Genomic DNA, 20,436 nt, shown 5'->3' with positions numbered 1-20,436 from the left:
ATATGTATGTATGTGTGTGTGTGTGTGTGTGTGTGTGTGTGTGTGTGTGTGTGTGTTACGGTAAATGTGTTAAATTATTGAATATTTAGCAATATTTATCACATTTACCAGGTAATTTATACAATCCCCGACTCGTAATGGGGAATGTAATAAAAGTTGATACTTAGCCAAAATGTTTTCAGTTTGCTAAGCTACTTGGCTTTCTCTATGAGGTATATCGTATAGTATCTCTACGCGACGAGGGCTTTATGTCGGATGCACTTGTTTGCGTCTGCGCATTTACTAACCACGTTAGTGGGATTTTAATTTCAATTCAATACATTTACCCTTCACTAATCCAAACCCTATTAAACTGGATTTTGGTTAATCTGGATAGCCATTTAAATGTACACTTTATAAATAAAATGCGATTTAGCGTAATAATGAATCTTTGTAGGCAATTTTCTCTTCAGTTTAATGTTTTATTCTCTTGAATTCAAAACTCAATTTTTACTGCGTAATGACAGTTTTGTCAATGTTGAAAAACTAATCTATCCCGTAAATAAGACAGCTACAATGTTAGATTTTACTTGTATTTTGAAGAAATGTTTACCATAATTCATGAAGCACATTTATCAGTAGGCCATTGTGGCAGAAACAGAACATTAAACGAGCCTTAAAAAAAGGTACATAGGTAATATTACCAATGCAGTTTATATTTTTCAATTTTATTTGCAATATATATTTTACGCATATAAAGTGTGTTTTATAAAATATCTAATGGGGGAAAATAAAGTAAAAGAGTGTTACTTTTACTCATTTATTTAGTTTGAAACATTACAGTATTTTTAAACAGTCATCACGACGTTTTTCTAACTCTTAACTACACATTTTCAGAGAAGTTAAAAAAAAAAATCCCTTTTTAACTAAGACCTTATTCAGAAAAATTATCCGAATTCATTACATTCCCCATTACAAGTTGGCGATTGTAGAGAAAAATAAATAGTAAATTGGAATACTTTTACTCGATTTGATGGTGATAATGTCATCCGGGGCGGCAATTTGTAGTACACCCCCCTAACCCCGACTGAACGCTCAAAAAAAAGAAAAAAAAAATGTTTATGCAAACATGAAGTTCATATAATTGTCAGAAATTAATTTCAATTTCTGTGGTAAATTGAAAATTTACATTAAGAGACTGGTAAAATTATGAACACATTTTATAAAATTGCCTTCACACAATAATGTAATCAATTTTCTTTAAAACTCCATAAATTAATCAATTTTGAGATTTATTTGGAGAAATTTATCAGGAGTAAACTGGAGTGAACCGCCCCATCCTCCCCTCCCGTATTACGTTATTATCTAATTTGTTTGTTCTAAGATATTTGATTAAAGTAAAGCAAAGCAATACCAATTTTATTACTTTTTTTTTGATTGAAATATTTTTTTAAGCTTTGATAGATATCAAACTTTGTTTTCATTGTAAAAGTAATTTTTAGTGTTGAAAATATTATTTTTTTGGAATTAAACCATCGTTACTCTAGATAATTATTCATATTTATTACATTCCCCATGACGTGTCGGGGATTGCATAAACAAACCGGTAAATGTGATAAGTATTGAATAATTGATCACATTTACCAAGTTTATTGGTAATTATGTATAATCACCGATAATTATATACAATCACCAATTTATCACATTTACCGTAACATATATATATATATATATATATATATATATATATATATATATATATATATATATATATATATATATATATATATATATATATATAGCTGTGTCTGTGTGTATGGGTGTGTCAAAAGCACTTTCCAACTGTTGAGGAGAAGTGAGCTCATGAAAAGTGGGAGGGCGAAGTTATTAAGAGAGAAGATAAAAGAGGATCACTCTAAAGATCCCTAAAAAATCTGATAAGTCGAGTTATCAGACTCAGCATCGTCACATGCAAACGAACGTCATACATTAATCGCCTATCGAATGAGGCAGGGGGAGCGTTTTTCTAAAGCACCCCCGTTTTCTCCGGAGTAAAAAAAAAATAATCCGGCAAAAAAGGGAGGGTCGGAGAAAGAGGAAAAAACTCCTATCCAATGTAACAAATCCCGGGGTTTCCGCCGCTCATAGAATAATAGGACTCGAAGAACAAACGAGCGATCTGAAGTTACCCCGCGGCTGAATTATGTGTGGTTGAATTCGATTACATCACGGGCTGAGGTGGGACCGACTAAGCGCCGGCTTTGCGTTCTCTGACGCCTACTACTAGTTGCTTGCCGTTCGTCGGCCGAGAAACATCCTGTCCCGTTGAAGCGATGTCTCGAAGCACTTGCCGCGCTGCCGGGACTCTCCGCGCGTCTTCTCGATAACTATTCTTATAGTTTGTTGCTTCAAATAAATTGCTGTGACTGTGTGTGTTTCATCGACTCACATTGCTGGAATTTTCGATTCTTTGGTTTTCAGCCGTCTCTGAAATCTTTCTGCATAGTGGAATACATGGAAGGGGTAAGTTTGTGTTTGTTGCTGCTTCTCTTCATCCTCACTCCTCCTCGTGTTCCGGGAACTCGGGATGAGATCCCGACTCACGTGGTGGCTCTGGACGGACTTTTTCAAAAGTTTTGTCGCGCGAAGATGAGTTTATACTTGCGATTGCTCGATACATGGTATTTATTTGGTGTCGATAATTTTTTCAATCAACTCTCGGCGATGTAAATTTGCGAGCCTTCCCTTCTCTGAGCAAAATCCTTGTTTGTTTTACTTATTTTTTTTTTCTAATGGTGCTATATACCATGGCTTAGTTTGTAACAAATGTCGCTTGAGAGCTCTATAGTCTTCACAATATTTTCTGATGTGTAGTCGTACTTCTGACTAATATGTAAATAAGGGTCCACTTAAAAAATGACTTTCCACTTTTTGACGAATTCTTTGTTTTACGTTTCTTGCAGTCATTTTACAACGCAGATGCTAATTTTATCTGTTTTGAAATTTGTATAATTTTTAATCGAAATTGTTTTTAAAAGTGATGACCTTTGAAAGTTTCATTTTATTAGTTAATAATGATAAATTTTCGTTTTCTTCGGAGATTGTACTTCAACTGTTTTTCCAGTTACTCCTTCGAATATTTGCTTAAAACTGAAAAAAATGCGCAGGAACTGAGCCCACCTTATTATTATTATCTTTCAACATTTACATTAAACTAAAATTCTTTCAACATTACACCAAAAGTGAAGAAAAAATTATAGTACGTTGTGATCTTATGAACCACTAACTTCTCTGCTGAAAGTACTTTTCAAAAATATGACTATATTTCTCAATTGCATGATTAATCATTTTAAATTCTTTTGTGCTGCATTTGGGATAAGTAAAGAGCGATTTTTTACTTTATGTGATCAATGTTTCATTCTGCATTTTTTTTTTTTTTTAATTTCAGTAACGAATCTTCTTCCTAATGTTCGTAAAAATTACAAATCACTCCTTTTATCTTAAAAATACTTTTAAAAAAAAAATTGTTTTAGGGCTTATATTTACTTGTCTGCATCATTCCTGAAAAGGAAAGAGACATATTTAATACTGTCAGTAAATGCTTCGATTGCGACAGATTCTTTGTCACAATTTCGTTATTTTCAATAATTTTGCTTTAAAACTGCTCATCAATTCTGCTCTACGATGATACTTGCACAATGTTATGTCCCTTTCAATAATTTTGCTGTCAAATTTGCGCACCAGCTCATCTTTCCTGGTGATACTTGCAGATGACACCTGCATAGTATTTTGATTCTACTTACATGCTTCCATAACTTATTGTGAAGAATCTAGTTCATATTTGGCTTTGGTCTTTTCTGCAGTATTTGCAAATAAGAAAGTACTGTTCTAAAGCTTCGAACATGATGTATTTTATGTTGTTTTTAATTGCATTCTCAACTGCTTATTTCATTATTCCATCGTTGAATTCGTAACTCTAATACTGCCGTGGGCAGGTAAAGGGCAGTAACTGCAAATTTTTCAATTTTTTTTTTTTTTTTTTTTTTTTTTTTTTTGCATTTTTGTTATCTATTTCACGTTAGCTTTATTGCACAAGCTTGCATATTTGGTTTCCGCTGAAAAATAAGCGCGAAAAAAACGTTTTACTCCAACATTTCCCTATTGTTAGTATTTAATCTAACACACATTTCTTCAAATATTTTGAAAACTCATTTCTGCAGATACTGCCGTTTACCAGCCCACGGCAGAATACTCATCCAATGCTGTCACTTAACTTACAATTGATGAATTGGAAGCTTTCAGCTATTTTCCTGTACTTATTTTTCTCTGAGACATATATTCCCTCTAAGAGAAACTAGGATTTTTTTTTGCTGCAGACAATTGAAAGCTTACCATTTTTCTGCTTTCGAATCATCTTCCAGTTGTCGATTTTGTTGACAAAACACTTGTCGCGCACGATTTTGCTGTTATTCTTTTACTAATAAGCTCAAAATTTCTTATTATTTCCTTGAGTATTATACATATTTCTACAGCATTATTACTTTTTTTTAATTGAAAATACAACCGAAAATAATGTTTAATGGCTCAGTATCTTTATTGGTCAGTAATGCATTTTACGTTGCTTTCATTGTCAAAAAGTTTTTAGCTCTCCGTATTCAGTCAAAACACTACTCCAACTTTGCAATCCTTTCTCTACAATGTTATTTCAACATTCAGCAACATTTATAAAAAAAAATACTCACAAAGGTTTTTACAAACTACAGTGATCATTTGTCGTTACATTGCAATAATCTTCCAATTGTCGATTTTCTTGTCAAAACACTCGTCACACACGATTTTGCTGCTATGCTTTTCCTAATAATCTCAAAGATTCCTATTATTTCCTTGAGTATTATACCTATTTCTACTGCATTATCATTTTAATATTGAAAATACAACCATTAAATAATGTTTAACTGCTTAGTATCTTTATTGGTCAGCAATGCACCTTGCATTACTGTCATTGTCAAAAGGTCGCATTCAATCAAAACATTGGTTCAACTTAGTAACTCTTCTTCACAATGTAATTTCAACATTCAGCAACATTTATACAAAATATTCACAAAGGTGTTCACAAACTGCAGTGATCATGTGACGTTTTATTGAAATGGTGTTTTGATCTTACTTTTTCCTCAAGCTAAAAATTGCCATGAACCGCTCCTTTTCTCTCCGAAATACCTCGTCAATTTCTATCTTGTTTCATTAATTGGTTCAAGTTATTCTGTTACGTTCTTATAGTTACTTTCCGCATTATGTTTGGAAAATAGAAACATGATTTCTTGACAAATGCAGGGATTATGTTGCTCCTGTCAGAGACGCATTTTAAAATTTTCTTTCTTATCAGAAAAAATCGAACCATTTATTTGCTACTCAAATTTTTCAATTGTAATGTCTTACTCTTCTGTACTTTTCTGTTACTCTTTGTTATTCTTTTGTTGTGACTCTTCTGTAATAATATACCGCGTCTGACAATGCGATTTTTTATTTCATAGCATTTGTAAAGCATTTTGTTGTAAAAATATAATTTAACTTTTTTTCTAACTGAAGAATACAAATAATCTGTTTTCTTGTTAAACCATTTCTTATTTTATTTTATGTTGCTTGGCCTTTATCAATCAATCCAACTCGGTGGTTACTTGATAGTTTTCAGTTATGTTTTCCGTTACTCTAGCATAAAGTAGCGAAAACGATTTTAATAAAATAAACGATTGTGTTATGCTTGGCTGCAGAATATTTTGTTCCTGTCAGTAATAAATTTTACTTTTTACTTAGTGATAAAATATTACAAACTATTCATGATCATTTAAAAACACTTAGTTTCTTCGGTTCATCTTTCATTTATTGATTAATGTAAGTAAAGACGTCCGGGGTGAATTTTTACATTACATTTATTTTTCTGTATCATTTGCTTAAGCTATTGAAAAGATTTTTTCATTTAACAAATGCGATTTTTCGTTGAGTTGTGTGTTGTCATTGTTCGTTACAAGAGGGCCTAAGGGGGTAGGTTTGGGGATTAATCCCTTCCCAGACGCTTTTGTCTTTAGCCATATTGCCAAGTCTTGTACGCAGGACTTAATTTGCATGGTAGCTTAGCTCCTACATTTTTTTTAAACGTTTTTCGAACTTTACATATTAAACGTGATACAGATTATTTACGCATTAAAATTGACTTTAAATACGATAGGGCTCCCAAATTTGTGTTTCTTTTTTAAAATTAATCCTTGCTCGTACGATAATATATATATTTATGCAAGGAGTGTTTAGATCCCCTCCCACTTGAAGAAAAGTCTCGTTTGTCGTGACCAGCGATCTGAAGAATGGTGAAATCACTTCCCCTTCACAAAAAAAAAGCCCACACTGCACTAGTGGCCCGTATTTCATTTTCTTTTCCTTGCTGAAAAACTTTCCTTTAGTAATACTCCTGTAGACTATAAAACCTATTTTTAAGAAAATACATCCAAGAAAAATGCTGAATATTCATTTTTCCTGTGTTCTCATGTTGCATTTTTCTTTTGCTATAAGTTTAATTTTTTTCCTTTTAAGGTTCTTCAAGTTTTAAATCATTCGCTCTGCAATATAAACACTTTTGCCTTTGATTATTTTACTTTTATTTATTGTTCCCAAGCAGTCGTATTTAATTCGTAATAGTGAACTTCACTTTTTTTTTCTTTCTTGGAAAAAGAATTTTGAAAAAAAAAAAAAAAAATTCGGGTTCAATTGACACTGGTTCCAGTTCACATTCTTGAAGCTGGAGTTATTTCTACACTTTTTATAAATATGACTGTTTTGAATTATGCATTTCAAAATCTCAAAAACAATAATTTTAAAATGCGTAAACAGTATCGATGGAAAACAATTCGTCACGAAAACGAAATTCTCAGTAATGATAAAGAAATTGTTGTTATAGTTTCGGATGAGTGGGTTTGAATTCGCTCATAGTATTATCAGTGTTAAATAATTCGCGCGTCAGCAATATTCTCTCGCTCTCTCTCTCCAACAAGTTTTAAACTTTTTCGCAAAAATAAATCAACGTTTTACTCTCAAAAAAAAAAAAAAAAAAAAAAATTCTGAATTCTTGCTCACAACAATTCAAGCTTCAGGATTTTCCTATTTAATGATACGTATTACTTAGCACCGAATATGATTTCTATTTAATTTAAAGTTAAAAAGAAACCAACAGTTCTAAAGCCGTGCACTTTAAAATATTTAATCAAAATATAAACTCTTAACTGATAACAGTGGGTTCTTTTCTTGGTCTAAACGACTTCTTCATAGTTACCGCAGTTGCAGTTTAAAAAAAAAAAATTCTTCAATAAAATAACAGAAAATAACTTGGGGACTCACCTTTTTTTTTTATTTTTATCGTTTTTGCCGACTGAAAATGTTTTATTTAAGCATGTTAAACGAGGCAGCGAGAAGCAAAAGGACAGTCGATGTTCCAGTCAAACGTGCTTAAAGTTCCAATACTATAGGTAGACTTTCAATGAAAACATTTTCCAGATCATGCTGTATAGCAGCAACTACCACAGCTACTAGTCCAATATTTTACCTGAAAACAGAGAAGAGGTTCTTCTACCACTTGCACTGTTTATCTCCATTTTTTGTTTTTAAATTTGGCTCATTGCTTCTCACTACTTCAAATGGTGTACTAAGACATGTTTGATTCACATTACTTTCTGATTTTCTTTCCCGTGCTTTTGGAATAACTACCACTGTGATAGTTTCTGTACAGATGAGGACACTTATGAGTTAGTTGCCTCTTGTTGCATATTTCCTCGTTTGAGAGATCGCAAGGAAAAATGAGTCAAGTTCAATAGTACCTTATTTGGATTTCCTGCACCTGTTTAACGAAGCGCAACTTTTTTTTTTTTTTTTTTTGAAAAAAACTGCACCGATCAAGTTTGTTTTATTTAGTTAAAGAAAAATTTCATGAAATAATTAGTTCAATAATCTTTATTATTTCATATATCATTCTCACTCTGCGTGGTTCCCGTTTCAGTAAGCTTTTCAATTGACTACTAATAAACATTTTAAAATTGACTACTATAGTATACTTATAGATATCTGCATATTTACTCTCATTTCAATCAGACTTTCGTCTCCAAAAGTTATCTGAAAGTTTGGTATTGAAATAAACGTTATGTATGTTGTTGTAAGTGTATAAAACTCTTTAGAATCTTCACACTGCAAATGGAATTACCAGTTTTTAGTTGCGTTTAGTTTTTCCTTGATTGGCTCATAAAGATCCTCTGCCTCTGCTTCTGCTTATGATTTCAAACTGCGCATTTTCAATAAAAGCAAAAAATTGAAATGAATGTCACTTTTTAAGCACGTAGTTTCCTATGTTAATATTTCGTATTATTTTTTCGTGTTAGCATTTTAGTCACTTTTTACGAGTATTTCACATTTTTTTTCTTTATTCATTTAGATAGTAGTTTTAAAATACGTAAAGATAACACAGGATTAAAATGTTGCTACTGTTTAAATTCACTGGGAGGACGTTCAATCATCTTGAGTTGTTCATTTAAATGTGATTAAATCTTTCGTGTCCATCCAATTAAAAAAATCCAAAACCACAACTTCCATCAATATAAATTGCAGGGTGCCAACCTGGGAGGGGGTTCATGGTGCAGACTGTGCCATTGAAATTTTCAGGGGGGGGGGGTTTGAAGAGTATTTTTCTCATTTTTTGCGGAGGCTCTTACTTTTGGGGGAGGGGGTCAGATCGATATTTAGGGGGTGCACCCTTGCCCTTAGGAGGTGGGCACCATTGAATAAATATGTCCTCAAATTTGATTTCATGGTTCAAGATTTTTTTATATCGCTTTACATGTATTACTTATTCCAAAATTATTGCAAAAAAAGAGATTAAAAATATTTGTTGACACTTAGTTGTTCTCTTAATCTGGTAAGAACACTAATGTTTCTAGGCAAAGTTTTGAGCGTCTGACCCCTTAATATTACTGCTAAGTTTACCCTACATACCCATCGGTGAAGAAATTAATACAAGCGGATCTTGACTTTTATGCCTGATTTATTTACTGCAATAAGGGACCGTCCACAAATGATGTCATGCTTTAAGGGGGAAGGGGATCGTAAAATTGTGACATTTTATCGTGAGAGAGGCACGGAGGAAGTAACAAGAAATTCACACATGTATCACACGTTTTTTCAGAACAATATGCTTATGGAAAACAGCGTGATCGATCTTAGTTATTACGTCGATTAAGTTGAGACGAGGGAGTAAGGTGAAGTGTCACTCCTTGTGACAAGGGAGGGGGGGGGGGGCGTTCAAATGTGTTGAACAAAAGTCTGTTAAAATGTAAAGCTTGGAGTGCAAAACAAATATTTTAATATTTTTCTTATTATTCGTTATCTCCTGACATGCCATCAATTTAAATGTATTTTTCAAATATTGTATTTAAGTTTTCATCTAGACACATATAAAAGTTTTCTCTTGCAAACATTAGAACTTAGTGGCAGATAATTGTTATTTTGATTAAATAACGTCACTTGGGTTCGATTACAAAATTTCAAGTGCTCGCCCCTTAATATTAATACGAAAACTTACTCGGTATGCTTTCTGTGGTTAATTCTGTACAAGCAAATCTAAATTTTCGCACCTGTGAGTTTTTAAAACTTATTTGACAGCGGCTATGATAAAAGTAGAGCGAAGGAGCAGCGGGGCGGAGCTCTTTTTTTGAAATAGTAACAGCCCATTTATTTAATAGTCTTTCAGTACGAAGATCATGAATGCATAAAAATTAATCCACTGAACAATCTCGGATTTGAATTGGTTAGTTAAAATCCTTGTTTTTTTTTTTTCAAAGTATAGGTATCAGTTTTCATATTGATTGTCAGTACTTACTGGTATGTCAGTACTATATTTTCAGTAATAAACCCATCCCTTTTATCTCTGTTTCAGGTTTCTTTCTTTTTTTATTTCTGTCCATGTGAATTTTCATAAAATTGTGTGGTATGTTGATGTGCAATTTAAATTCCTTATTTCCTTTGTTAATGGTTTTAGCATTATTATGCATATGCATTTTTTCCCCTTGGTGAGACGATTTTGAATAACTTGACGAAAACAACTTTAATTTTCAATTTGCCGATCTCTAAGAAATATTCACCGGACGTTTTATCGTATGCTCTGTTTTTCCTGTTACTATACAGAATTAAACCTTGTATTGGAGACTTCTATTCTAAAAATGTGATACACAATACTTAGACTTTTATTTTAAACTGAAAATGCCCTATGCTACTTTATTATACTATCACTTAAACGTTTCGCATTTTAGGGTTATTACAGTGAAAAAACAATACACTTAGTTTGATTTTATTCCGATACAAATTTACTGTGGTTTTTTTTATAAATGAAATTTCTTTTTACATTTTTCCGCTTGAAATACATCATTGAACACCTTCAGTCATAATCCGGCGTCCTAATGCTTATTAGTCGAAATAATAATTTTATAGGTGAATATATTCCATGAGGTTCATATTGCGATGGATTACATTGACCATGAACTGAATCACTGAATTATACACCTTTGTATTACACTTATTACGAATATTATCTTTTTCTGTAAAATTATAAAATAACAACATTTAAGTTAAATTTTAACCGATCAAACCGCAAAAAAAATCAGTGGGTGCCGATTAATTGAATCAGTGGTTTATTGAATCAACCGCTTTAATGAATCAAATCGTCAAAACCAGTACACAATCCAGCTTTATTAAATTAGACGTTTTATTGAATCAGCCGCTTTATGGAATCAAAACTGTTAGAACAAACGTGATCCATATAAGCGGCGGCCACAGTAGTTGCGATTGAGCATTTTGTATGCTTACTGGCTTCTGCTTAAAATATTCAAAATATAATTATTACCGGATAAAGCTTAAAACGGTTATCTGTTTAGAAGACACTGAACTGCATATCTTCTATGTTATAAGACTATCAATTAATGAGTGCAGTTTTAAGGGTCATATGCTAACGCCATAAGACTATTTTTCGTCATTAGTTTTATTTCTTGCTATACTAACGTTTCATGGTCACTACCTCTGGCTATCAGTTTGGTGTACAAGTCGCCTGTTTGATGTCATAAGCATTTGACGAAATTATATTTCAGTGTAGCTTTAAGCAAATTAATTGGGAAAATATATTAACAACAGTTACATTTATAATCATTATTAGTTGCGGTATTTAGTAGCGGACACCTTCTGATTTCATATTCCGCACTTTCTTTGATAAATGAATTTTCAATGCTAAATGATATTTTTTAATAAAAACTAGATCCGCGAAAGATTTTCCTGTACAAGGATAATGAAGTGTTTATTAATGATTAACATGACAAAAAAAAAAAAAAAAAAGATAGATAGATAATAAAACCCAACGATTCAAAATCTGAAAACATCTATGTAGCTTAAAAAAACAAACAAAAAAATCTTTATGCGATTAATATGTATTCTAAACGTAAAAGAAGTTTCTGCTGTAAATGTAAAATCTTTAGTTCGAAATAAAACTTTAAAAACTTGCTGAAATGAAAAATATTTCAAATCATATGTAAAAAATGATTTTGGATAAATGTAGGCTGTTTTCTGTTTTATTTTATTTAAAATTCGATTTAAAAATTATTAATATCACTTTCTCTTTTCCAAACAAGCGAATGGATATTTTTTTTTCTGAGCTCGTACCAATCAAAATTAAGTCATGTTAACGTGCAGCATGTGATAGAAATTTATAAGTTTAGCTTTAAAAGTACAATTAAGGTTATCATTAACATCACATTACGCAAATCTCTCATTTTCGTTGAAATGCAAAGAATATTTGAAAGGAATGCTCTTATTTTAAAAAGCAGATCAAGCTTTTATTTAACTGCAAATATTATTAGTTTGTTCTCTATTTACTTGTATAATAATCACAAACTTAAAATTAAAAAAAAAGTAATTATTTTGTTGCAGCTTTAAAAAAAATGTTTTTTTTTTTTTTTTTTTTTTTTTTTTTTATTGCATTGTATGAGCACAAAGCTTCGTTCTTTTGTGCTAACATTATTTCTGTGCTGTAAAAAACGCTATTGGGTTTCTTAACTTCTTATGAAAAATTTAAATGTACCTTATAAGCAAACACCTCGTTCATGCTTTTGCTAAAGCTCTTTTTTTTTTCCTCTTTATGAAAATTTCTGAGAAATGAAAATGCTGGCGAAAAATTACTTTCAAATTAATGGAATTACGCAATTTGGTAAACATATATTGTTGCCAAAATTAATTAAAATGAAATCTCTTTTCATCGCTTCTGTATTAAATTCACAATAAAAGGGGCTTTGTTGAATGTTTTATTCGTTGCATTTTTTCTAAGGATTTAATAATTAGTTTTTTACAAGTTGTTGCCATCCATTAAAAATTAAATATTGTTTACTGGTTTTTAATTAAACCACGAGGCTTTAAAATTAAGACACAGCATGAATGATTTTTACGCATTTTACACCATTACGCATCTTTCTGAGGATTTTTTCTGCTATTTTTTATACTCATTATTAAAAAATAATGTAAAGAATTCTCAATATTTCTCAACATTTTTATATTGATTTTTTTTAATATTTTTAACTCTCGTTTATTGTGAAACATATTATTTCTTGTGATGTTGCTTAATTGAAAATTAATAATTAGAAATTTTAATCCTTATCAAAAGTGCTGTTTAAATGTTTTCTTAAAAAACAAAAAATGTGCCGATTATTTAAGTTTTTCTTTGTACAATCAATGATTTCATTATTTATGAATGGTTGAATGTTTTAAGTCTTGCTCGGTTTTTTTTTTTTTTTTTTTTAACATGCAAATCCTTTGGTCGTTACCTTAGCCTTAAAACTACGATTTCTAGTTTCTCCTTTCTCTATGCAAGCCTTACTTTTTTTTAAATGTGCATGTAAGGTTGACATGCACACAGGGGCGTGCGCATAAATTTTAGGGCCTGTCACAAATGACTTTTCCGAGCCCCCCTCCATATTGTTTACCTCTATAATTCACCCCTAGTTTTTAAAATATTGGACTTCCTTCAGGCTCGGGCCCGGGACAACAGGTGTCCCTTCCCCCCCCCCCCCCGTGCACGTTCCTGCATGCACATAACAACTATGTCACATGATTGCAATTATGAATAATCAAGAATACTAGATTCTTTTTCTTTAATAATGACGCTAAATTTGTCGAGCAAAAAGTTATTCCGTAGGCTATATCAACTCGCATTTGCTTGCAAAAAGAGCAGCAATGATTTTTATTTCCCTGCAAAAAATAAATTTGCTGTACTAGTTTTTTTTTTTTTTTTTTGACTACTTACACCAGGCCTCTCACCAAAGCTCTAGAGAGTCACAAGTTGAGCATCACTTCTCGAAGTTGTCTGTAAAAATGTTTCTAAACTTGATATCTGTGTTCGGTGAATCCGTCTATTTTTGTATTTGAAAATAGAGAGTGTTATTTCTCTCCGATTTTCTCTATTCACACAATTGTGTGTTGCACAATCAATGCTATAGTTAAAAAATACATATTACAAAGAGTCTGATATTGTTTTTTTTTTTTTTTTTTTTTTTTTTTTTTTCACCGACTTGTAAGTAAGCACTGATTGACTATTTTCTCGGATATTAGGTACTCTGAGCATACTTCGTATCATATAAAATATGAAAATGTAAAATTAAAGGTGAGTAATTCTGGGGTGCCCACCTAGGGGGAGGGGTCATGGTGCAGACTGCGTCACTGAAATATTTAGGGCGGTTGTTTCGAGGGGTGTTTTTGTCATTTTGGGGGGTCTCTTGCTTTTAGGGTGGGTCTCCACCATTTGAGGGGGTGCGCCCTTGTCCTTAGGGGTGGGCACCTCTGAGTAATTTATTATAAACTACTTCAAATTGTTGAGAGAATTTCCGTGGCTAAAATGAGATTTTACTGGCAAAATATTTCTAAAAATACCACTATATTGCTTTGACTCTTAGGAAAACTTTTAAACTACTTAACTACGAGACAAATGCGCTCCAATAAGTTTTTTTTTTTTTTTTTTTGAATATTTTAAAATGAGCATTTTTAGCAACTACAGTTTTAGCCATGGGAACGCGAGTAGGAACTTTGAAAATTTTACAGATATTACTAACAAAGATGTTTTAAGTCTTTAAACCACGAAAAAAGTTCAAAAAAGAGAGGATTCTCGAAATAGAGAATAAATCATTAAGATACGAGAGGTGCTTTTTTGTGGGAAACGTCTGTGCTATCAAGGCATGGATCTTAAGATGGGAATGGTTGGTTCTTATCGGACTCATTGGCATCGTTCCAGCTAATTACAAATTCACACACAGAAGGAACAAGTGCACTTGTAAACAGCAGTTTGTGGTTTGTATCTTTGAAATATACAACTTCTTGAGACCATGTGCTTTGCTTTTTGATTTGTGATTGTCAAAATATACTGGCTAATTAGTTTTAAAATAGAATTTCTTCTCTTAGGATTCCAGGAGGGGGGAAAGCCCGTGATGTCTCTAAAGTTAATAATGAACTGAAACAACTGCAAACTAAGTAGCTTAAGATGTGTGAAAAATGACCCTCATATTTCGAGGTTTAAGTTACGGGCGGGGGAGATTGACCTTATACTTATCACTTCGGCTACACCTTTGCTGTTAAGCGTGGAATCCTTTGTCAGGGCAGGAAGAAGCCTTCCTGAATAGATTCTTTTTAATTACAGTCGACTCCCGCTACAACGCGTTCCGACTTACGCGAAATGGCTATAACGTGATTTTTTCCCCGGTAAAGAATTTTATTCCTAACGCGAATTCTTCACCCGCAACATGAAATTTTTCCGAAGGGAATCGCGTTTTTTTCGTGAACGGACCTTCATCCCTTTGGCAGCACTGAGAGCCGAAGTTCCCACACCGTTCTAGTCTAAACATCGCTTATACAAATAACTACTCCTCAATTTCTATTTATTTTTTTCATTCTATATGGGAAAGTTGATGAAATATAATGACACCTAAGAGCGCTGTTTCATTTAAAGTTTGTGGAGATAGAAGGAAAATGAGAAAGTTTCAGCAACTATAGTGCATTTGTTTTTCTTACTACATAATGTACGTACCGTAGTGGTTTATTTTAAGTCTTCTTTTCCCATTGATCATTGATTTTGTGCATCGTAGCAGTTTTTTATGTTAAATAAAACGGTTTTTTAAAAAAAATACAATAAATAAAAATTCAATTTTTTATTTAAGAAATAGTAATGTATAGTTAAGAAATGGTTTTTAACAGTTTGAGGTGGTGCTTACAAGTGTCTTTAATCGTATGGGTATGTTTATAAAAGTTTTACACATACCCTTTTCCACAACGCGAAATTTCAACTTACGCAAAGAGTCTTGGAACGCATCCCTCGCGTAAGTCGGGACTCGACTGTACTTTGTTTAAAAATTGAATTTTGTCCGTCAACATTTGGGAGGGACATCCTTAATTGCTCTGTAGTTACATGATTTACTGAAATATAAACAATATGCTAAGTACAGGTGCACCCACCTGCGGGGGGGGGAGGTCATGGCGCAGACTGCGCCATTGAAATTTTTAGGGGGGTTGTTTTGAGAGGTATTTTTGTAATTTTGGAGGGGGCTCTTGCTTTGGGGGTCTCTGATATTTGAGGTTGTGCACCCTTGCCCTTAGGGGGGTGGGCACTCCTATTAAGTAAGTGTCTGAAGGTTCGTAAAATGTGACGCTCAAGGTTCAAGGTGTGGAGAGGGGGAGGTTGACATTAAGCTTAACGCTCTGTTTAGGTGCTGCATCACTTAACATTAAAGGGAATAATACATATAATGGCTCTACAGTTACGAAATCAAATGAAACATCTGCTTCATAAAATACGACCCTAATAAGACACGAAACTTTCTCCTCTGATTACTCCCTTGCTGTAAAGCAGTGTCTTTTTCCTATTTTTGCGGATAGACTTATGCCTCCTTGGATGATTTCTACGAACTGAATGAGTTTACCTATGTATATCTTGACTGCGATAAAACCCTAACTCTTTTCAAGCAACTCATGAGCGTCTGACATGCGTCACGAAATTCAGTTTTCATTACCTGGCGAACAAGGCTGTTGATTCCCCCCCCCTCCCCCAGTGGCGAATGATGGACGATGATACGAGCTGAGCATTTAATAAGTTAGCGATTCACGGACGCAATGTTTAGAATACAGTCTACAGATTGGTTTTGGTAATTAAGTTATGTGTAGTTGAATTTTACGAAATAAACTTTTAGCATCACAGTATCAAAACCAAATTTATATAGAAATGTAATTACGTAATGCAAGATATTTCAAGTTTCTCACATGTTGTAGAAAGAAATTAAAGATCAATAGATTTATCGTCTTAAAAACTTTATTTAAAAAAAAAACAATCGAATAAAAGACCATAAAAAAAACTAATTTTCTAAATAATTAAATATTTTTTCAAACTGATTAGTAGGATTGAAAGTTGAACTGTACGCAACATTAAACTCTCAAAAAACAACATTAAACACTAACTTAATAAAATAAATAGCGTATTCGTTTGGTTGCCACTTATATAAAAATTGTATTCTTAATATTTTTTTTTAGTAGTAATAGTGTTTCTGTTGCTCACTGTTGTTATTTTTTTTGTGTGTGTTTCACTTAATTGTTTTTTAATCTACTTACATTTTGTTTCTGTAGATTGCATTAGAGACTGCATTTGCCGTAGATTGCATTAGAGAAATATCGCTCATAGCGAAAATATGCTATTCCTATAATAAACCTTTCCTAACATAACAAATAGTTGCATTATATCAAACACTATCTGCGTTGCGCGGTCTACCACAAAAGTAAAAGTTGTGACCAGCGATATATGTTCAACAATAAGCTTGAATAAATAAAAAAAAATAGTGTAAAATTTCTCGTCAATGTGCGGAAAAGAGCAATTTTATGACTAAAAATTTTTATTGAAACAACTTTGGATTTTTTTTTAAATTCCAAAAAACCACGTTTATAAATGCCTCTATAATAAAATATCAGAGGACTTCTGTGCCAAATTTGCTAAAGATCCGACGTAAACTAGATTTGTATTAGGATCCATTCACTTTTGTAAACATAAAATTTAAAATTTCACACATTTGCACAGTTCGTGCCATAATAAAATTAATTTTTGTGGCAGTGAAGATTTAAAAAAAAGTAATAAATGTTTAAACGTTAATATGCAATCCATGCTTCACAAGAGGTAAACGCTAAGATTAAAAAGATAGTAAGTGAAAAATCAATGTTATAAAAGCGCAAATTTTGAAAGCACTGATAAAAAGATTCCCTGTATCTTCGAAACGCTCTGAATTTAGTAGTACGTAAAGCATTCCTTAAAACTATATTACTCATGACAATCTTCTCAGATAAATAACGCTAAAAAAATGTTTGATTCTTATTGCACCAATAAGTTTCTTCGGCTGGAATATTTAGAAATATTTTCACAAAAAATTAAACGCACCCCAATTGCTTTTGACTTTTTAAAAAATATGTAAACTTCTACTTTCATTTTCTTTTTTCATAGATGCGTTGCTTGATTCCTATGCGTTTTCTTGAAAGTCCTGCGTAATCTTTCATATCGCTGTTTATTTGCACAAGCATTGTTATTCAGAGAACTTATTGAATCTCTTAATTCGTGGAAGGTTTTGCAACGCTATTTTCTCCGATCTGCGGATTTTGTCTTCGAAATGTACTCGATTCCGCAATCCTTTTAGCAGGCAATTCGAAAAATGAAATATTTTTTAAAAATACATGAGTAAAGTTCTAAGTAGTGATTTCTAATGGGAATACGAATGTCTTTTACGCAGTATGTTATGATCTATCTGTACTACAATTTGGACGACCTCATAACTGAGTCTTACATTTTGTTCGCATTCTTGTCAGTCAATAAAGATATCAGAAGGCTGCTTCTCATACCAATGTCATGCAATAAGACTTAACATCTAAGAATATCAGATTTTAAATAGTAGATACAGTTAAATGCTGTGTAATAGAGGGGTACCTACCTGGGGGGAGGGGGGCTGGTCCTGACATAGATTGCGCCATCGAACATTTTAGGGGTGCGCTTTGATGGATTTGTTTCTTTATTTTTGGGAGGGGGGGGGCGAACGCTCGGGGAGGGGTCCAAATGTCATTATGACATTTGGGGGGTGCGCCCTTTCTCTTGGGATGGGAATGGGCAACCACTGGTGCAATAAATCCACTAACACATTAGGTTTTTTTATGTGGTTTGAAAAATGAACGTGATTCGGTTTTTTCATCGTTTTATGAAAACATTTCAAACTTTACTGAAAATCCATAGTGAAATGTTTGCCAGCAAATCACGTTTCAAAAATGCCCCGAACCGCATTTTTTCACGATAACATACTACCTAAAACCATTGTAAAGCCATATATATATTCTAGTTATTCTTTCCGGGTAATGAAAAAAAATCCAATGGTTTGAAATAAGCATCTTTTTATGAAATCTTTATCCTGTATATATGTATATAAATGTCTCTAACGTCTGGGCGATCCTATGCGGTGTTCTTAGTTACATCTCTAAGATGTAATTACCACGTATGAATCATTTCACTTTAAGAAAACCGATTCTCCATTCCACGTTGTCCTTGGAATACTGATCTTAACCTTTTTTTTAATATCTTACTTAAATGCCAATTCTTACTACTCGAGGACGTTAAATAATTTCCATCTGGGTGCAAATGCTAATGAAAACTGTTTTAGATCATTTCAGTAGTTTATTAAATGGCGCGTTCTGAATTTATTACATATTTATGTTCTTAAGATGTGCTTTAACAGCACGTTAGCGAAAGCTGCGAAGATGGAAAGAGGGAGGGAATGTTCTACTGCGGTGTAGTGTAGGCAACTGCATTCGATGCCGTTTGCTGGACCATTTTTTCTTTCACAGGTGTGTTATGATGTTAATTTGTTAACATCGGGGCTTCTAAGGCTTCGTTAATTTGGGCGTAAGAAATACTTTTCAAATGGGTTATTAGCCTTCTAGAAGTAAACGAGGGCCGCCCACAAACGGGGGGTTTTGGCGCAAGTTGCGCCATCTAATTTTGGGGGGGGGGGGATTTAAAAAACAAATAGACTAAAAATATTTTTAAAAAATAAATTAAGAAAAGAGAGTTAAAAAATAAAAAATGGAAAGAGGGTTGAGAACTTTACTTTTTTTGGGGGGGAGGGGGAGTTTGCGCCATTGAATTAGGGGTGGGGGGGAATGGGAACCCCTGAACTACACAATGTTTCAACTTTGTTTTCGTAATAATTGAAACTTTTAAGATGGTATGTGATAGCCAAACCGCAAAGGAGTTTGCATGGTTTTAGTTTAATATTTACACGTTTTTAAAGAAGGATGATCAAGTATTAATTATTATAAACAGTTATTTCGTAACAACTTTCCCTTGTTTTTTTTTTTACTCAATGTTGATGTAAATAATGAGCAACTACAAGAAAAATTACACTGCACTGTCCTGAAATTAATTTTAATAATTCAATTTTTTTTTCTACAGCTATTTTTTTAGTAAATTCTTGTAAGCTAATCAATTATTTAATTTTATTATTTGATTACTGACCAATAACACAGGGCAACAGTGATTTTGGTGCTGGGGTTTTTGGAACTGCTTTCGTATAAATTTGGTACCCTGAGCTCAAATATGACATCAGTTTTTGCTCAGAAGCTCAAATTTCTAAGATATAACATTAACAGGTTTGAGTTACATGTATAGATCAAACAAAACACAAAACAGTGATTTTTTATTTCTATTGTGTTGTACAAATAATAAGAGATTGATTACCAAACAGTCCAATTAGGCTCTTGGACATGGGTCCCTAATTTTTAAGAGCCTCAAAATGACTAAAATTGTAGTAGTCTTACTTGAAAAAACTTTATCATAATTTTACTAAATTTTCTCGTTTATTTATTTACCTTTTTTACGTGTACTTAAGTGTGGGATACTTTGCCTCCCAACAAATATTTTGAACGAGTGGTAAAACACCTCAACACCCCTGAAATGATGGTTCCCCATTAATGTTTATGTTTATAAGGTTTGACTTCAGAGGCCCCCCCCCCAAAAAAAAAATTTTTATTTCGGGTCAAAATTTTACCGGGGAACAAAAAAAAATTTCTTTTGTTCCCCTGTGAATCAACGCAGTTCATTTACTGTTTGAAAGAAAGTAGGCTACACTAAGAACATTTCGTTTTGTGTTGTACTATCAATTCGTTAGGATTTTATTTTATAATTCCAGTACACAGTCAAAAATCAATCATCGGTAAGACAAAAAGTACAACAAAAAGTAGACTGAACAGTTTTACAAGAGTTTCTTTGATAAAACTAAATTTATAATTTAAAAAAAAGTTCTATTTTTTCACTGAGCTTGCTCAGGAACAATCAGC

General features: G+C 32.6%; 1 protein-coding gene across 1 annotated transcript in view; it reads left to right on the top strand.

Moving 5' to 3' along the window:
* Nucleotides 1-2,371: 2,371 nt before the first annotated feature.
* LOC129231725 (uncharacterized) overlaps nucleotides 2,372-20,436 on the top strand; it is a 205,633-nt gene continuing 187,568 nt past the window's right edge. Inside the window, exon 1 of the mRNA XM_054866088.1 lies at nucleotides 2,372-2,502. The gene's annotated coding sequence lies outside the window, so the exon portion shown is untranslated. The remainder of the gene's footprint in view (nucleotides 2,503-20,436) is intronic.

This window comes from Uloborus diversus, chromosome 10 (genome assembly GCF_026930045.1).
Source record: "Uloborus diversus isolate 005 chromosome 10, Udiv.v.3.1, whole genome shotgun sequence".
In the NCBI taxonomy this organism is placed as follows: Eukaryota; Metazoa; Arthropoda; class Arachnida; order Araneae; family Uloboridae; genus Uloborus; species Uloborus diversus.
This window is presented reverse-complemented; position numbering and strand designations above follow the sequence as displayed.